Raw genomic sequence first — 15876 nt, forward strand, 5'->3', positions numbered from 1 at the left:
TGAATCTGGGAGGCGGAGATTGTGGTGAACCACGATCCCACCATTGCACTCCAGCCTGGGCAACAAGAGCAAAACTCCGTCTCAAAAAAAAAAAAAAGTAAACATCTAAATATTAACATAATTTTAGATATTGGTCAAATCCATGCGGGAAATAGTAAAGGGATGTGACAGAGATTGAGAGGTCAGGAAAAGCTGCTCTCAGCAGTCTGAAGCCTGACAAGCCAGAGTGGTAGTATGTGCCAAGACTCCAGGGCAGGTACAACTGATGTGTTTCATTGCTGTAAAATATTCCATTGTATGAATATACAGTACTACCGTATATTTATCCATTACTCTCCTGTTGACATTTAGATTGTTTCCAAATCCTGCTTCTGTGAACATTTTTGTAGACGGCTTCACATGTTTGTGTGTCTGTAGGTATACACTGAGGACCGACTCAGCTTCAGTAGGTGTTTCCAAACAGTTATCCAAAGTGGCTGTACCAATGCATACTCTGCAGTACTTTATCAGTGCCTTCCTACTGTCAGGTTTGGTCCTATTCAAAGCCTGAATATGGGAGTAGTTGTTGGAAGGGTATGAGACATGACTCATGGGATGAATCTCAGTTTGTGTAGTGATTAAAAGCACAAGTTGGCTGGGCACAGTGGCTCACACCTGCAATCCCAGCACTTTGGGAGGGTGAGGCAGGTGGATCACAAGGTCAGGAGTTCAAGACCAGTCTGGCCAAGATGGTGAAACCCCATCTCTACTAAAAATACAAAAATTAGCCAGGCATGGTGGTGGGCACCTGTAATCCCAGCTACTTGGAAGGCTGTGGCAGAGAATTGCTTGAACCCAGGAGGCAGAGGTTGCAGTGAGCCAAGATCATGCTACTGCACCTCAGCCTGGGTGACAGAGAAAAAAAAAAAAAGAAAAGGAAAGAAGAGCCGAAGTCTTGGAGTCAGGTAGGCCTGGGTTAGATCTCACTCATCTCCTCTACCTATCTACTACCTCTGTGACTTCAGGAAAGTCACCTAGTGTCACTAAGCTTCAGGTCCTTTATCTATCAAATAGTGTAAAGCCAGGAGCTCTCATCTCATTGGGTCTTCCACCCATTCCTTTTTTTTTTTTGAGATGGAGTTTCGCTCTTTTTTTTTTTTGAAGCGGAGTTTCGCTCTCGTTACCCAGGCTGGAGTGCAATGGCGCGATCTCGGCTCACCGCAACCTCCGCCTCCTGGGTTCAGGCAATTCTCCTGCCTCAGCCTCCTGAGTAGCTGGGATTACAGGCACACGCCACCATGCCCAGCTAATTTTTTGTATTTTTAGTAGAGATGCTGTTTCACCATGTTGGCCAGGATGGTCTCGATCTCTTGACCTCGTGATCCACCCACCTCAGCCTCCCAAAGTGCTGGGATTACAGGCGTGAGCCACCGCGCCCAGCCGGAGTTTCGCTCTTGTTACCCAGGCTGGAGTGCAATGGTGCGATCTCAGCTCACCGCAACCTCCGCCTCCTGGGTTCAGGCAATTCTCCTGCCTCAGCCTCCCGAGTAGCTGGGATTATAGGCACGCGCCACCATGCCCAGCTAATTTTTTGTATTTTTAGTAGAGACGGGGTTTCACCATGTTGACCAGGCTGGTCTCGATCTCTTGACCTTGTGACCCACCCGCCTCGGCCTCCCAAAGTGCTGGGATTACAGGCTTGAGCCACTGCGCCCGGCCCACCACCCATTCCTTTATGTGAGAAATGTTTATGGAATGCCTGCTGGGCCATTTCCGATACTGATGATTCAGAAGTGAACAAGACAGATAAGGCTTTGCTCTCATGGAATGTAGATTCTAGTTAGGGGAGAGGGATAGTAGTTAAACAAACAAATACTTAAGATCATTTCAGATAGTGATACACGCTCTGGAGGCATCGGGGTGCGGTGGTCGAGCAATGAGGTCAGGGTGGTAGGGGAATCAGGCAGGTGTTGGCTGAGCTGAGACTCAAATGAAGGAACAGTGCTTTACACACAAGGGCTAGCCAGTGCAAGGGCCTGAGGAAGAAACAAGCATGGTGTATGTAAGGAGCAGAAGGAAGGTTGATTTTGTTGGGGTTAACTAGCCAAGGGAGAGGGCTGTTTGAGAAAGGCAGTAGAAATAGGCAGAGCCAGGTCTTAGGGCCTTGAAGGCCATGGTTAATAGTTTGCATTTTAAGATTGATGAAAAATCACTGGATGGTTTTAGGCAGGGGACCAATATGAGCTGATTTCCACTAAGATTTGAAAGAGATTTTATACACACACACACACACACACACACACACACACATATACATATATATATATATATGTAATTAAGGACTTAGCACAGAGCTTGGCACAGAATGATGATCAGTGTGTGTTAGTTGCTGCTGCTGTTATTATTGTTATTATTGATGCCCTTAAAGAGCCTAAGGATTTACATCCTCTTTAAGGATAGGAAGCCAAGGCATAGAGCCATTACCATCCACGTGTAAAGTCAATCAAATCAGAGAACAGGATGCAGATTTTGTTAATCAAAGGAAGTGCTTTTGATCCTTTTCTCAAGTGTGAATTTTAAAGCAGAGGGTTTTCTCTATGGTTAGTAATTATCTGGAACCAACTCAACTCCTTCAGCCCCACTTTGCCAAAATGCCAGGAATGCAGTCACTTAGGTGTCATTGCCTATGGCTCTAGTCATGATTTAGGACCCTTGGAAAGGCTCCTGATTGATTGTTCAATCCAGCTGCCTTTGCTCTGGGTCTGATGGGCCCAGATGGGGAGGGACTCCTTGTTCGTCACCTCGAGTGCCCGCTGGGTTTGCTGGGATGCCTGGCCAATCTGCCATCTCTGAGGTGGAGGCTCTCCCACCATGTTCATGTCATTAAAAGCCCAGGGGCTGTTTTTATGTTTCAGAGAGGTTCTTGAAGGAAGCTGCCCTTCATTCTCTCTGACACAGATAAATGGAAAGTGAATAAATGTGAATGGGCTAGGCACAGTGGTTCACACCTGCAATCCCAGAACTTCGGGAGGCCTAGGTGGGAAGATCGCTTAAGCCCAGGGGCTCAAGACTATCCTGGACAACATAGCGATACCTTGTCTCTACAAAAAAAAAATTTGAATTGAAAACTATATATGTGAATGAATGAATGCAAGTTGTGTAATGAAACTGGGAAAAGCTCTTTGGGTATATAGTGCTTGTTTCTGGAAAAAGTACACCTGGTGAGGATTTTTCATTCCTTCATTCATCAGTACTTACCGAGCTTCTGCTAGGTGCCAGCCACTGTTCAGCAGTGAGAAAAAAGGTGCCATTTTCACCCTCATGGGGCTTCCAATCTAGTGGGACATACATTCATCAAATAATTGCACAGATATAGTCAGGTGTGGTGGTTCGGTTCACACTTCTAACCCCAGCACTTTGGGACTAGCCTGGGCAACATAGCAAGACCCCATTTCTACAGAAAATTAAAAAATTAACCAGGTGTGGTGGTGCATGCTTGTAGTCCCACCTACTTGGGAGACTGAAGCAGGAGGATCCCTTGAGCCCAAGAGTTCATGACTGCAGTGAACCATGATTGTACTACTGTACTCCAGCCTGGGTGACAGAGAAAGACCTTGTCTCTAAAAAAAAGAAAAATTGCCGGGCGCGGTGGCTCAAGCCCGTAATCCCAGCACTTTGGGAGGCCGAGGCGGGTGGATCACGAGGTCGAGAGATCAAGACCATCCTGATCAACATGGTGAAACCCCGTCTCTACTAAAAATACTAAAAATTAGCTGGGCATGGTGGCACGTGCCTGTAATCCCAGCTACTTAGGAGGCTGAGGCAGGAGAATTGCTTCAACCCAGGAGGCGGAGGTTGTGGTGAGCCGAGATCGCGCCATTGCACTCCAGCCTGGGTAACAAGAGCGAAACTCCGTCTCAAAAAAAAAAAAAAGAAAAAAAAAAGAAAAATTGACCGGGTGAGGTGGCTCACACCTGTAATCCCAGCACTTTGGGAGGCTGAGGTGGGTGGATCACCTGAGGTCGGGAGTTCAAAACCAGCCTGACCAACATGGCGAAACCCCATCTCTTCTAAAAATACAAAATTAGCTGGGCATGGTGGTGCACGCCTGTAATCCCAGCTACTTGGGAGTCTGAGGCAGGAGAATCTCTTGAACCCGGGAGGCGGAGTTTGCGGTGAGCCAAGATCATGCCATTGCACTCCAGCCTGGGCAACAAGAACGAAACTCTGACTCAAAAAAAAAAAGTAAAATTAATTGCATAAATATAAGTAGAAAATGATAACAGCAATAAAGGTATAAAATGAGTACAGAGTTTGGAAAAGTTTCTCTAGTAAGAGACATTTCAGCTCAGAGCTAAAAGAAGAGGGGTGTTAGTGGGGTTTGAAGGGCGGAGTGAGAAGTATTCGTGGCAGAAGACAGCATATGCAAAGGTCTTGAGGCCGGAGGGAACACGGTGAATCGATGGAAGTGCGAAAAGACCGGCGTGACTACAGGGCTGAAAATGAGGTTGGACCCTGGTCCCAGGAAGAGCTAGAAATGTGGAGGACAGGGCCCATGCTGAGGACAGATCATAAAAGGCTTTGGAGGCGCTCTCGAGGATCTATACTTTTATGCTTCCCAAGGACAATGGGATGCTCTTAAACGACTTGAAGCCGTGGAGATGTGTGTGTGAATATTTGTGTTAGTGGGTAACAAGATCTAATTTGCATTTTGAAAAGCTCATTCTGGCCACAGAGAGAAGAATGGATTGCAAGGACTACAATGGGTTCTGGAATTGCCCATCCCCACGCTGCCCCTTCAGTTCCAGGAGTGATAATGGAGCCCTGTTGTTCCGGGTTCCAGGGTGCTGCACCATCCCCGCAGTTTCCCTCCACTCTGCAAAGTGTGCCTATGTTTGCAAATAATTTCTCAACTCTCCTCAAATGACCACATTTGTTCTGCTTGACTTTATAGAGAAATTATATCGGCTGGATAAATCGGAGGAAAGTTTAGCAGTCATTTAACCTAACTCCCTGTTTTGCTTGTTATACATGTGCATTACTGGATTTTGTTTCCTAGCAAGTTGGACAAGCTTTGTCTTTTCACTACAGAACAGTCCATTTCAGTTTGCTTGTGTTAATATGAGTACTATAAATATTAAATTAGTCAGATTTCTTTCTATCTTATTTTCTTATCTTTGTCCTGGTTTTTATTTTTGTGTTTCCTTCTACTTTCTGGTCTTCTTATGGATTGGGCTTTTTAAAATCATCTCTTTTTTCCCCACTGATTGCCTAGGAAGTTACAGTCTCTTCATCTATTCTTTTAGTGGATCCCCTAGATATTTAAAAGTTAATCATAGGGCTGGGCGCGGTGGCTCAAGCCTGTAATCCCAGCACTTTGGGAGGCTGAGGCGGGTGGATCACGAGGTCGAGAGATTGAGACCATCCTGGTCAACATGGTGAAACTCCGTCTCTACTAAAGATACAAAAAATTAGCTGGGCATGGTGGCTCGTGCCTGTAATCCCAGCTACTCAGGAGGCTGAGGCAGGAGAATTGCTTGAACCCAGGAGGCGGAGGTTGCGGTGAGCCGAGATCGCGCCATTGCACTCCAGCCTGGGTAACAAGAGTGAAACTCCGTCTCAAAAAAAAAAAAAAAAAAGTTAATCATAGGCTGGGTGCGGTGGCTCATGCCTGTAATCCCAGCACCTTGGGAGGCCAAGGTGGCTGGATCACTTGAGGTCAGGAGTTCGAGACCAGCCCGGCCAACGTGGTGAAACCCCATCTCTTAAACAACAGAAATGTATTTTCTCACAATTCCGGAGGCGAGAAGTCAGAGATCCAGGTGTTGACAGGGTTGGTGTCTTCTGAGACTGCATCTTGGCTTGGGAGATGGCTGCCTTTTCCTGTGTCGTCACATGGGCTCCCCTTCCTTGCTCTGTGTCCTAATTTCCTCTTGTCACTATTAGAACACTAGTCATATTGGGTTAGGGCTCACCCTGGTGACCTCATTTTAACATGATTACCTCTTTAAGGATCTGCCTCCAAATAGAGTCCTATTCTGAGATGGGAAGGCTAGAACTTTAGCATATGAATTTGGGGGGAATGCAGTTCAGCTGTAACAGGACACAAGAAGCAGAGACTGAGAGGGGGAGTGGGGAGGATGACAGAAAAGGGGAGTCTCCCTGAGAAGCTGAAGAAGGAGAAAGGTGCTAGGAGAGGGACATCAAGTGTTCAGTGTTGTAGAGAGGTCGTGAGGGGGACAGTGGAGGAAAGAGGGGCGTCACAGTGGGCACTCCCTGAGGATTACCTATGAGGAAACCATTTCAGCAGAGGCGGAGGCCAGGCCAGCGTGGTGAGGAGCGCAGGGGGGCCAAAGTGGGAGATACTCTGTAGAGGTTTACTGAGTGAACACAATGCACTTCTTTTTCTCACTCTTCTAATATTCCATGGCTCTGGGACTTGGTTTCTCCTTAGAAACTCTGAGGTGAGGCCAGGCGAAGTGGCTCACGCCTGTAGTCCCAGCACTTTTGGAGGCCAAGGTGGGTGGATCACGAGGTTAGGAGTTCAAGACCAGCCTGACCAACATGGTGAAAGATTGTCTCTCCTAAAAAAAAAAAAAATACAAAAATTAGCTGGGTATGGTAGCGCGCACCTGTAATCCCAGCTACTCAGGAGGCTGAGGCAGAAGAATCACTTGAACCGGGAGGCAGAGGTTGCAGTGCGCTGAGATAGTGCCACTACACTCCAACCTGGGTGACAGAGTGAGACTCCGTCTCAAAAAACAAAACTCTGAGGCGAAGGCTGTATTCTAGGATCCTAACCCTGAACTTATTCATCTTATGTGACTGGGTCTTGAAGATGAGTCAGGGAGACTAGAGTATCTTTTCTCCTTGGAAGCCTGAGAAAGGGAGGAAATCGAAGGAGGGGAAGGAGGAGGAGGAAGGCAAAGAAGAAAGAACTGAGAGAAAAACCAAACCACATTGTCACTAATCTGCCACAGCCATAGAGAAAAAAATGGGGTGATGTATGGTCAGAGAGGCCTTGGGGGGCATTTTACAATTTTCCTGTCTGCCCTCCGGAAAGAAAAAGGTTGTTCATTCAGTCATTTATTAAAAAAAAAAAAAAAATGCGAATTAAGCACCTACTTTAAGTTGAATGCTAGGCTAGGCCAGAGGGAAACATCAGTGAGGCAAATATCAAATATTTATTGACTGCTTATGTAACGCCATGTCCTGCACTAAGCACTTAGTGTACATCCTGCTCTCAAGGACAGCCTAAGACGGGGGCTGTTGATACGGCTTTTATACCGATGGTGAAATGGGCTCACTGAAGCTTAGGCTGGTTCGAAAACTCACCGGCGGGTCACAGAGTGATCAGTAAGCCACTTGCACACAGCCCAGGGGTAACTTTTCCAGCTCTATCTTTACTCAGGTCCCTGAGGCTTCTCCCAGGGCACAGTCAGTGGCTGCTTTGAGTTGCGGATGAGTCAGGACGAGCTGGGGATAAGCAGCCCCAGTTCCTGCCCGCCCATCCTGTCCTTGGCCTGAGAAAGGACAGGCACTGGGGACGGATGTGGGCTGGGACGATCGTGCCGCGTCACTGCTGATGAGAGGCCTGTGTTCACCTCCTCCCAGCCACTGCCTGAAGTCCTTGCTGTCAGCTACTGTCCTTGCTGTCACACACCCCTCCCAGCACCACTGAAAACACCTGGGATTGTGTCTCAGGAACCAAAAACGCGTTTCCTTCTTCCTTCTCTGGGGTTTCCTCAAGGATACCTGAGAGCACAGCCGGTTTCTGAAATTGGATTCCCAAATGCCCAGGATTTCCCCTGTGGTTCCAGAGAAAGGGAGAAACGTGGCTTCCGTGAACACCCATTGAGCGGGGAGCATGAGGAAGTTTCCAGTGACCTTTCTTCTATTTTGAGATGAGGAGGTCGGTGGCTGTGCTGCTGACCAGTGAGTCAGTGGGCCAGGGACTGAACGCTGTGTATGGGTGAAGAACTCGGGAGGCTGAACCATATTTAAAGAATTGCTTCTGGCCATTCTGGTCTAATTTGGCGGTGACATAATTTAAAGACTGAAGGAGTCCACAGAGATCTGTATACAAGAATGTTTACCAGCCAGGCACCGTAGCTCACACCTGTAATCTTAGCACTTTGGGAAGGCAAGGCGGGCGGATCATGAGGTCAGGAGTTTAAGACCAGCCTCGCCAACGTGGTGAAACCCCGTCTCTACTAAAAATACAAAAACTAGCTGGGGATGGTGGTACACGTCTGTAATCCCAGCTACGCAAGAGGCTGAGGCAGGAGAATCGCTTGAACTCGGGAGGTGGAGGTTGCAGTGAGCTGCAATTGTGCCACTGCACTCAAGCCTGGGCAACAAAGCAAAAACTCCTCAAAAAAAAAAAAAAAAGAAGAAGAAGAATATTTATCATAATGTTTTAGCAGTAGCAATATAAGTGCCCACCTGTAGGGGATGGAGGAAATCAACGATGGCTGATGTCTACAAAGGAAAGCTATGTTGTCATTAAGCAGTGTGTGGTGGTACCTAAGAGGTGTGGATATAGAAAGGTGTTCAAGACTGATCGTTAAGAGAATAAAGCAAGACACAGAAGAACAGTGCACATGTGTTTATGCAAAAGTGTGTATATGCTTCTGTAGCCATGGGTGACTTCCGGAAATACACAAGAGAAACCGCTAACTTGAACTGGCTTAGTTCCAGAGTAGGAATAGGGGTTTGGTTCGGGAGTGAGACATTTACTCTTCGCTTTACACTCTTCTGTACTTTTAAATTTTTTAAAATAATGAGCATCTATTGCTTTTATAATACAATGATAATAATAAAGTAGAAGAAAAAAAGGCTTAAGAAGGCTTGCAAACCAAAGGTACCAAAACAATTCAGCATAGCATCCAGGAGCTCAGGGGACAGGAGGAATGATGAAGTGAAGTACAAGATGACCCTGTATGTTGGAAACTGTCCCTAGCCACTGCTTGCACAGCTATACTTTGACCAATCAGGGATGGTAACAGAGACAGGGACTGATGGGAAATCACTATTTGCAAAGATGATCAGTGACAGAAAGAATAAAACAAAATCAAGGCCAAAGTTCAGCTGCAAGAACAGGGATTGAATTGTCTATTATAATAGCTAAGACTGGGCACGGTGGCTCATGCCTGCAATCCCTGCACTTTGGGAGGCCTAGGCAGGCGGATCATCTCAGGTCAGGGTCCAAGACCAGCCCGGCCAACATAGTGAAACCCCATTTCTATGATATGTTAAGACATTCCATGTAACTAAAGAAACAAAGAAAAAAAAACCCAATTTCTACTAAAAATACAAAAAATTAGCCGGGCATAGTGGCGGGCACCTGTAATCCCAGGTACTCTGGAGGCTGAGGCAGGAGAATAACTTGAACTTTGGTGGTGGAGGTTGCAGCAAGCTGAGATTGTACCATTGCACTCCATCCTGAGCAACAAGAGTGAAACTCCATCTAAAAATAAATAAATAAATAAATAAATAAATAATAGCTAACATATATTGAGTACTTAACCGTGTATCAAAACAATGTGCAAATTGCTTTTACTTAGTATTATCTCATTTAATCTTCAAAACAACCCTATGAGGTAGCTCTGTTATTATCCCAATTTACAGAGGGGGACACAGGCTCAGAGGGTTTAAATTACTTGCCTAAAAACACAATTAGTAATTGGTAGGGCTGGGATATGTCTATTTCTTGAGGCGGTTTTCTTACTACCTGCTGAATGCTAGTATGTGTTGGATTTGTAGACATCCTTCCCATCAAGGAGCTCCCAGGCTGCTTGGGGGAAGACCACACTAACCTGCGTAGAGTGGATAGTGTCTTGGATAAGGTACCTGTATAGATTTAGTTGGGCTGCAAAGATGGTGAGTACTATTTGGATTTTCAAGTTGGGGAGATCTGCTGAAGGTGTGAGGATGGCTGAGGTCGGACTTTGAGGCTGCAGTGTGCTATGAGCACACCTGTGAAAAGCCACTGCACTCCAGCCTGGGCAACTTGGTGACACTCCATCTCTCTGGAAAAAAAAAAAAAAAAAAAAAAGTAAGTTGGAAGATCAGAAAGGTCTAAAGTTGTCAGTGAAGGTCTCCTGGAGGAGGAAAGATGTAAACCAGGTGTGGAAGGATGGATTGGATTAAGAGAGGGGTGGGGAGAACATTCTAGAGAAGAGAATGCACAAGGTGTGCATAAGTGTGGTCTGTTGATTCTGTGACATTGAAGCATCTTATCTAATCAGACTGAGCTGTGCATATGCAGTAAGCAAGCTGTTACATGTATGGAGGGAAAACGAAGTATTTGAAGTAATTCCGAAGGCTGAAGACTGGCTGAGGAGTTGTGATTTAGTGTGAAAGGAAATTAGGAGCTTTGGAAGGTGTTTTGGGCAGTGAAGAAACAATATGAAAAGTGTTGCTTTCGGCCGGGCGTGGTGGCTCAAGCCTGTAATCCCAGTACTTTGGGAGGCCGAGGCGGGTGGATCACAAGGTCAAGAGATCGAGACCATCCTGGTCAACATGGTGAAACCCCGTCTCTACTAAAAATACTAAAAATTAGCTGGGCATGGTGGCGTGTGCCTGTAATCCCAGCTACTCAGGAGGCTGAGGCAGGAGAATTGCCTGAACCTAGGAGGCGGAGGTTGCGGTGAGCCGAGATCGCGCCATTGCACTCCAGCCTGGGCAACAAGAGCAAAACTCCGTCTCAAAAAAAAAAAAAAAAAAGAAAAGTGTTGCTTTCGAGAGATTAATGTGATAGAGGTGTCAGGGTGACTTGGATTGAGAAGGGAGCCAAGTGAAATTCTAGGTATGGGGTGATTCAGTCCCTGAAGGGGGAACCAGCAAGAGGAATGCAGAAGGAGGGTCAGCATGAAAAGCTGCTGTAAAGGGGGAGGAGGCAACAGGGCTTGCTGATTGGAAAGATAGGGACTATCAAGGAGAGGATCAGGGCCAAATAATTCCAGGGCCTCCAATCCAGGCATCCAAAGCAGAATGCCTGTGTCTGGTACAGGGAACTAGGAGAGAGTTTTGGCTGTTGGAGGTGGGGTGAAATGGGAGGAGATGATGAATGGAATTTTCATTCCAAACCTTCCTTCTTCCCAAGATGGTAAAGACAAGAACAAGAATTTATAAGAATTCTTTCTGTGCTCCTAATATCAAAGTGACATTTTCCCGCCTAAAGCAATCCTATTCTCTACCCTAAAGTCTGGAGCATGCACCAACTGGTAAGGATATTTGTCAAACATTTTATTATAGATTAGATCCTTTAATAAAAATATTATTATGATCATTCATCTATTTATTTGTTCTATAAATATTGATTGAGTGGCACTAAGGCTGTGAATTTTCAGTTGTCGTGCTCACAATTGAGCGGAGGACACAGACAAGTTAACAGGTGGTAATGATATGACAAAAGAGGATAAGGACCAGGTGTTGTGCCGTCTCCTAGGAGGCATATCTACCTAGCCTTGTAAGGAGAGGTGGCCAGGAAGGGAAGTTTCCCTGATAAGAATAATGAAGTGTGTAAAAAAAAAAAAAAGAAAAAAAATACATAAGCAGAATATGTTAAAAAAAAAAAAAAAAAAGAAAAAGAATAATGAAGTGTTAGCTACACAGGTGCATGGGTGAGGATGGGGATATGTGTTCAATTGCAAAAAAAAAAAAAAAAAACCCTTCTAGTTTATTTATTTATTTATTTATTTAATTTTTTTTTTTTTTTTTTGAGACTGAGTTTCACTCTTGTTACCCAGGCTGGAGTGCAATGGCGCAATCTCGGCTCACTGCAACCTCCGCCTCCTGGGTTCAGGCAATTCTCCTGCCTCAGCCTCCTGGGTAGCTGGGATTACAGGCACGCGCCACCACACCCAGCTAGTTTTTTGCATTTTTAGTAGAGACGGGGTTTCACCATGTTGACCAGGATGGTCTCGATCTCTTGACCTCGTGATCCACCCGCCTCGGCCTCCCAAAGTGCTGGGATTACAGGCTTGAGCCACTGCGCCCGGCCTATTTATTTATTTATTTTTTAAAGACGGGGTTTCACCATGTTGGTCAGGCTGGTCTTGAACTCCCAACCTCAGGTGATCCGCCCGCCTTGGCCTCCAAAGTGCTTGGATTACAGGTGTGAGCCACCATGCCCGGCCAAAACCTTCTAGTTTAAAGACCTGGACACTGGAGAGGCCTGGGTTTAATGGGGAGCAGAGGTGGTAGTGTCAAGGAACAATTTATAATCTAGAGACTGGGAAGGGTAGAAGTGAGTGGGAAATAAAGAGTGGTTGGTTAATGGGTACAATTGTATGCTTAGAAGAAATAAGACCTGGTGTTCAATAGATGAGTAGGATGACTATAGCTAACATCAACCAACTGTACATTTCTTTTTTCTTTCTTTCTTCTTCTTCTTTTTTTTTTTTTTTTTTTGAGATAGAGTCTTACTCTGTCACCCAGGCTGGAATGCAGTGGCACAGTCTTGGCTCATTGCAATCTCTGCCTCCTGGGTTCAAGTGATTCTCCTGCCTCAACCTCCCAAGGAGCTGGGATTACAGGTGCATGCCACCACACCCAGCTAATTTTTGTATTTTTAGTAGAGACGGGGTTTCATCATGTTGGCCGGGCTGGTCTCCAACCCCTGACCTCATGATCTGCCCTCCTCAACCTCCCAAAGTGCTGGGATTACAGGCATGAGCCATTGTGCCGGCCCCAATTGTACATTTCAAAATAGCTAAAAGAGAATAATCAAATGTTCTAAGCATAAAGAAAGTATGAGTATTTAAGATGATGGCTATCCCAATTACCCTGACCTGATTATATGAGTATATGAAATTATCACATGTACCCTGAAAATATGTACACTTATTAATGTAGCAACAACAAAGAAAATGAAGCTTGGCCGGGCGCGGTGGCTCAAGCCTGTAATCCCAGCACTTTGGGAGGCCGAGGCGGGTGGATCACGAGGTCAAGAGATCAAGACCATCCTGGTCAACATGGTGAAACCCCGTCTCTACTAAAAATACTAAAAATTAGCTGGGCATGGTGGCGTGTGCCTGTAATCCCAGCTACTCAGGAGGCTGAGGCAGGAGAATTGCCTGAACCCAGGAGGCGGAGGTTGCAGTGAGCCGAGATCGCGCCATTGCACTCCAGCCTGGGCAACAAGAACGAAACTCCGTCTCAAAAAAAAAAAAAAAAAGAAAAGAAAATGAAGCTAAAAAAATCTAAAATTTTATACCTTACAAAACTGTCAATCAGAATATGAAAACAGGCAGGGTGCAGTGATTATGCCTGTAATCTCAATACTTTGGGAGGCTAAGGCGGGTGGATCACCTGAGGTCAGGAGTTTGAGACCAGCCTGGCCAACATGGTAAAACCCCTATCTCTACTAAAAATACAAGAATTAGCCGGGTGTGGTGGTGCATGCCTATAATCCCAGCTACTCGGGAGGCTGAGGCAGGAGAATTGCTTGAACCCTGGGGGAGGAGGTTACAGTGAGCTGAGATTTACTTCCTGTGTATCTCCTTCCAGGAAGCTAGTAGAAGATCTCTACCAACAAAACCAAGGAGTAAACAACTTGAGAATAACTGCATGAGCTCAGGTAGGCAGGGACTGGATCAAAGTATTGCATAAGCACAGTAAGGCGTTTGAACTCCATTAAATGCCAAAATTACTTAAAGTCATAATAGAATAATATTCTAAAATTGTGATTTGTTTTCCAACTTTGAGTCCTAGGACCCCTTTAGAGCAACATTGTGATTGGCTTCAACTAGAAACAATATTAAATTAAGCAAATTAAATCGTTTTATTCTAGTTTTCATATTTTGCATTCCTTTAAAAGGGTTGCACTCCTTTTTTTTTTTTTTTTTTTTTTTTTTGAGACAGAGTTTTGCTCCGTCACCCAGGTTAAAATGCAATAGTACAATCTTGGCTTACTGCAACCTCCCCCTCCCGGGTTCAAGCGATTCTCCTGCCTCAGCCTCCCAAGTAGCTGGGATCCGCCATCACGCCTGGCTAATGTTTGTATTTTTAGGAGAGACAGGGTTTCTTTTTTTTTTTGAGACGGAGTTTCGCTCTTGTTGCCCAGGCTGGAGTGCAATGGCGCAATCTCGGCTCACCGCTACCTCCGCTTCCTGGGTTCAGGCAATTCTCCTGCCTCAGCCTCCTGAGTAGCTGGGATTACAGGCACACGCCATCATGCCCAGCTAATTTTCAGTATTTTTAGTAGAGACGGGGTTTCACCATGTTGACCAGGATGGTCTCGATCTCTTGACCTCGTGATCCACCCGCCTCGGCCTCCCAAAGTGCTGGGATTACAGGCTTGAGCCACCGCGCCCGGCAAAGGAGAGACAGGGTTTCGCCATGTTGGCCAGGCTGGTCTTGAACTCCTGACCTCAAGTGATCCACTTACCTTAGACTCCCAAAGTGCTGGGATTACAGGCGTGAGCCACAGTGCCGGGCAGATTCTGCTGTTTTTGTGGTTTTTTTTTTTTTTTTTTTTTTTTTTTTTTGAGACGGAGTTTCGCTCTTCTTACCCAGGCTGGAGTGCAATGGCGCGATCTCGGCTCACCGCAACCTCCGCCTCCTGGGTTCAGGCAATTCTCCTGCCTCAGCCTCCTGAGTAGCTGGGATTACAGGCACGTGCCACCATGCCCAGCTAATTTTTTGTATTTTTAGTAGAGACGGGGTTTCACCATGTTGACCAGGATGGTCTTGATCTCTTGACCTCGTGATCCACCCACCTCGGCCTCCCAAAGTGCTGGGATTACAGGCTTGAGCCACCGCGCCCGGCCTGTTTTTTTTTTGTTTTTTTTTTTTAAAGTCTACAAGTCACTATACTAGAAAAACCTTAAAATATGTATAACTCTATACTACTTAATTTTTTTTTTTTTTTTTTTTTTTTTTTTTTTTTTTTTTTGAGACGGAGTTTCGCTCTTGTTACCCAGGCTGGAGTGCAATGGCGCGATCTCGGCTCACCGCAACCTCCGCCTCCTGGGCTCAGGCAATTCTCCTGCCTCAGCCTCCTGAGTAGCTGGGATTACAGGCTCGTGCCACCATGCCCAGCTAATTTTTTGTATCTTTAGTAGAGACGAGGTTTCACCATGTTGACCAGGATGGTCTTGATCTCTTGACCTCGTGATCCACCCACCTCGGCCTCCCAAAGTGCTGGGATTACAGGCTTGAGCCACCGCGCCCGGCCTGTTTTTTTTTTTTTTTTTTTTTTTTTTTTTTTTTTTTTTTTTTTAAAGTCTACAAGTCACTATACTAGAAAAACCTTAAAATATGTATAACTCTAAACTCTATACTACTTAAACAGCCTTCTGCAATTTGGCAGGGACTCCAGAAAATCCTGGGATCAAGAGGTTATAGGAATTTTTTTTTTTTTTTTTTTTTGAGACGGAGTTTCGCTCTTGTTACCCAGGCTGGAGTGCAATGGTGCGATCTCGGCTCACCGCAACCTCCGCCTCCTGGGTTCAGGCAATTCTCCTGTCTCAGCCTCCTGCGTAGCTGGGATTATAGGCACGCACCACCATGCCCAGCTAATTTTTTGTATTTTTTTAGTAGAGACGGGGTTTCACCATGTTGACCAGGTTGGTCTCGATCTCTCGACCTCGTGATCCACCCGCCTCGGCCTCCCAAAGTGCTGGGATTACAGGCTTGAGCCACCGCGCCCGGCCAGGAATTTTTTTTTTTTTTAAGATGAAGTCCACTCTGTTGCCCAAGCTGGAGTGTAGTTGTGTGATCTCAGCTCACTGCACCCTCCACCTCCTGGGTTCAAGTGATTCTCCTGCTTCAGCCTCCCGAGTAGCTGGGACTACAGGCACACACCACCATGCCTGGCTAATTTTTTTTGTATTTTTTAGTAGAGATGGAGTTTCACTTTTTTTGACCAGGCTGGTCTTGAACTCTTGA

General features: G+C 45.8%; 1 long non-coding RNA gene across 1 annotated transcript in view; it reads left to right on the forward strand.

Annotated features, from left to right (window-relative positions):
- Positions 1–15876, forward strand: part of LOC104651355 (uncharacterized) — a 29878-nt gene that overhangs the window by 5811 nt on the left and 8191 nt on the right. Inside the window, exon 2 of the long non-coding RNA XR_744839.3 lies at positions 13495–13564. This is a non-coding gene — a long non-coding RNA (uncharacterized LOC104651355). The remainder of the gene's footprint in view (positions 1–13494; positions 13565–15876) is intronic.

This window comes from Saimiri boliviensis, chromosome 1 (genome assembly GCF_048565385.1).
Source record: "Saimiri boliviensis isolate mSaiBol1 chromosome 1, mSaiBol1.pri, whole genome shotgun sequence".
In the NCBI taxonomy this organism is placed as follows: domain Eukaryota; kingdom Metazoa; phylum Chordata; class Mammalia; order Primates; family Cebidae; genus Saimiri; species Saimiri boliviensis.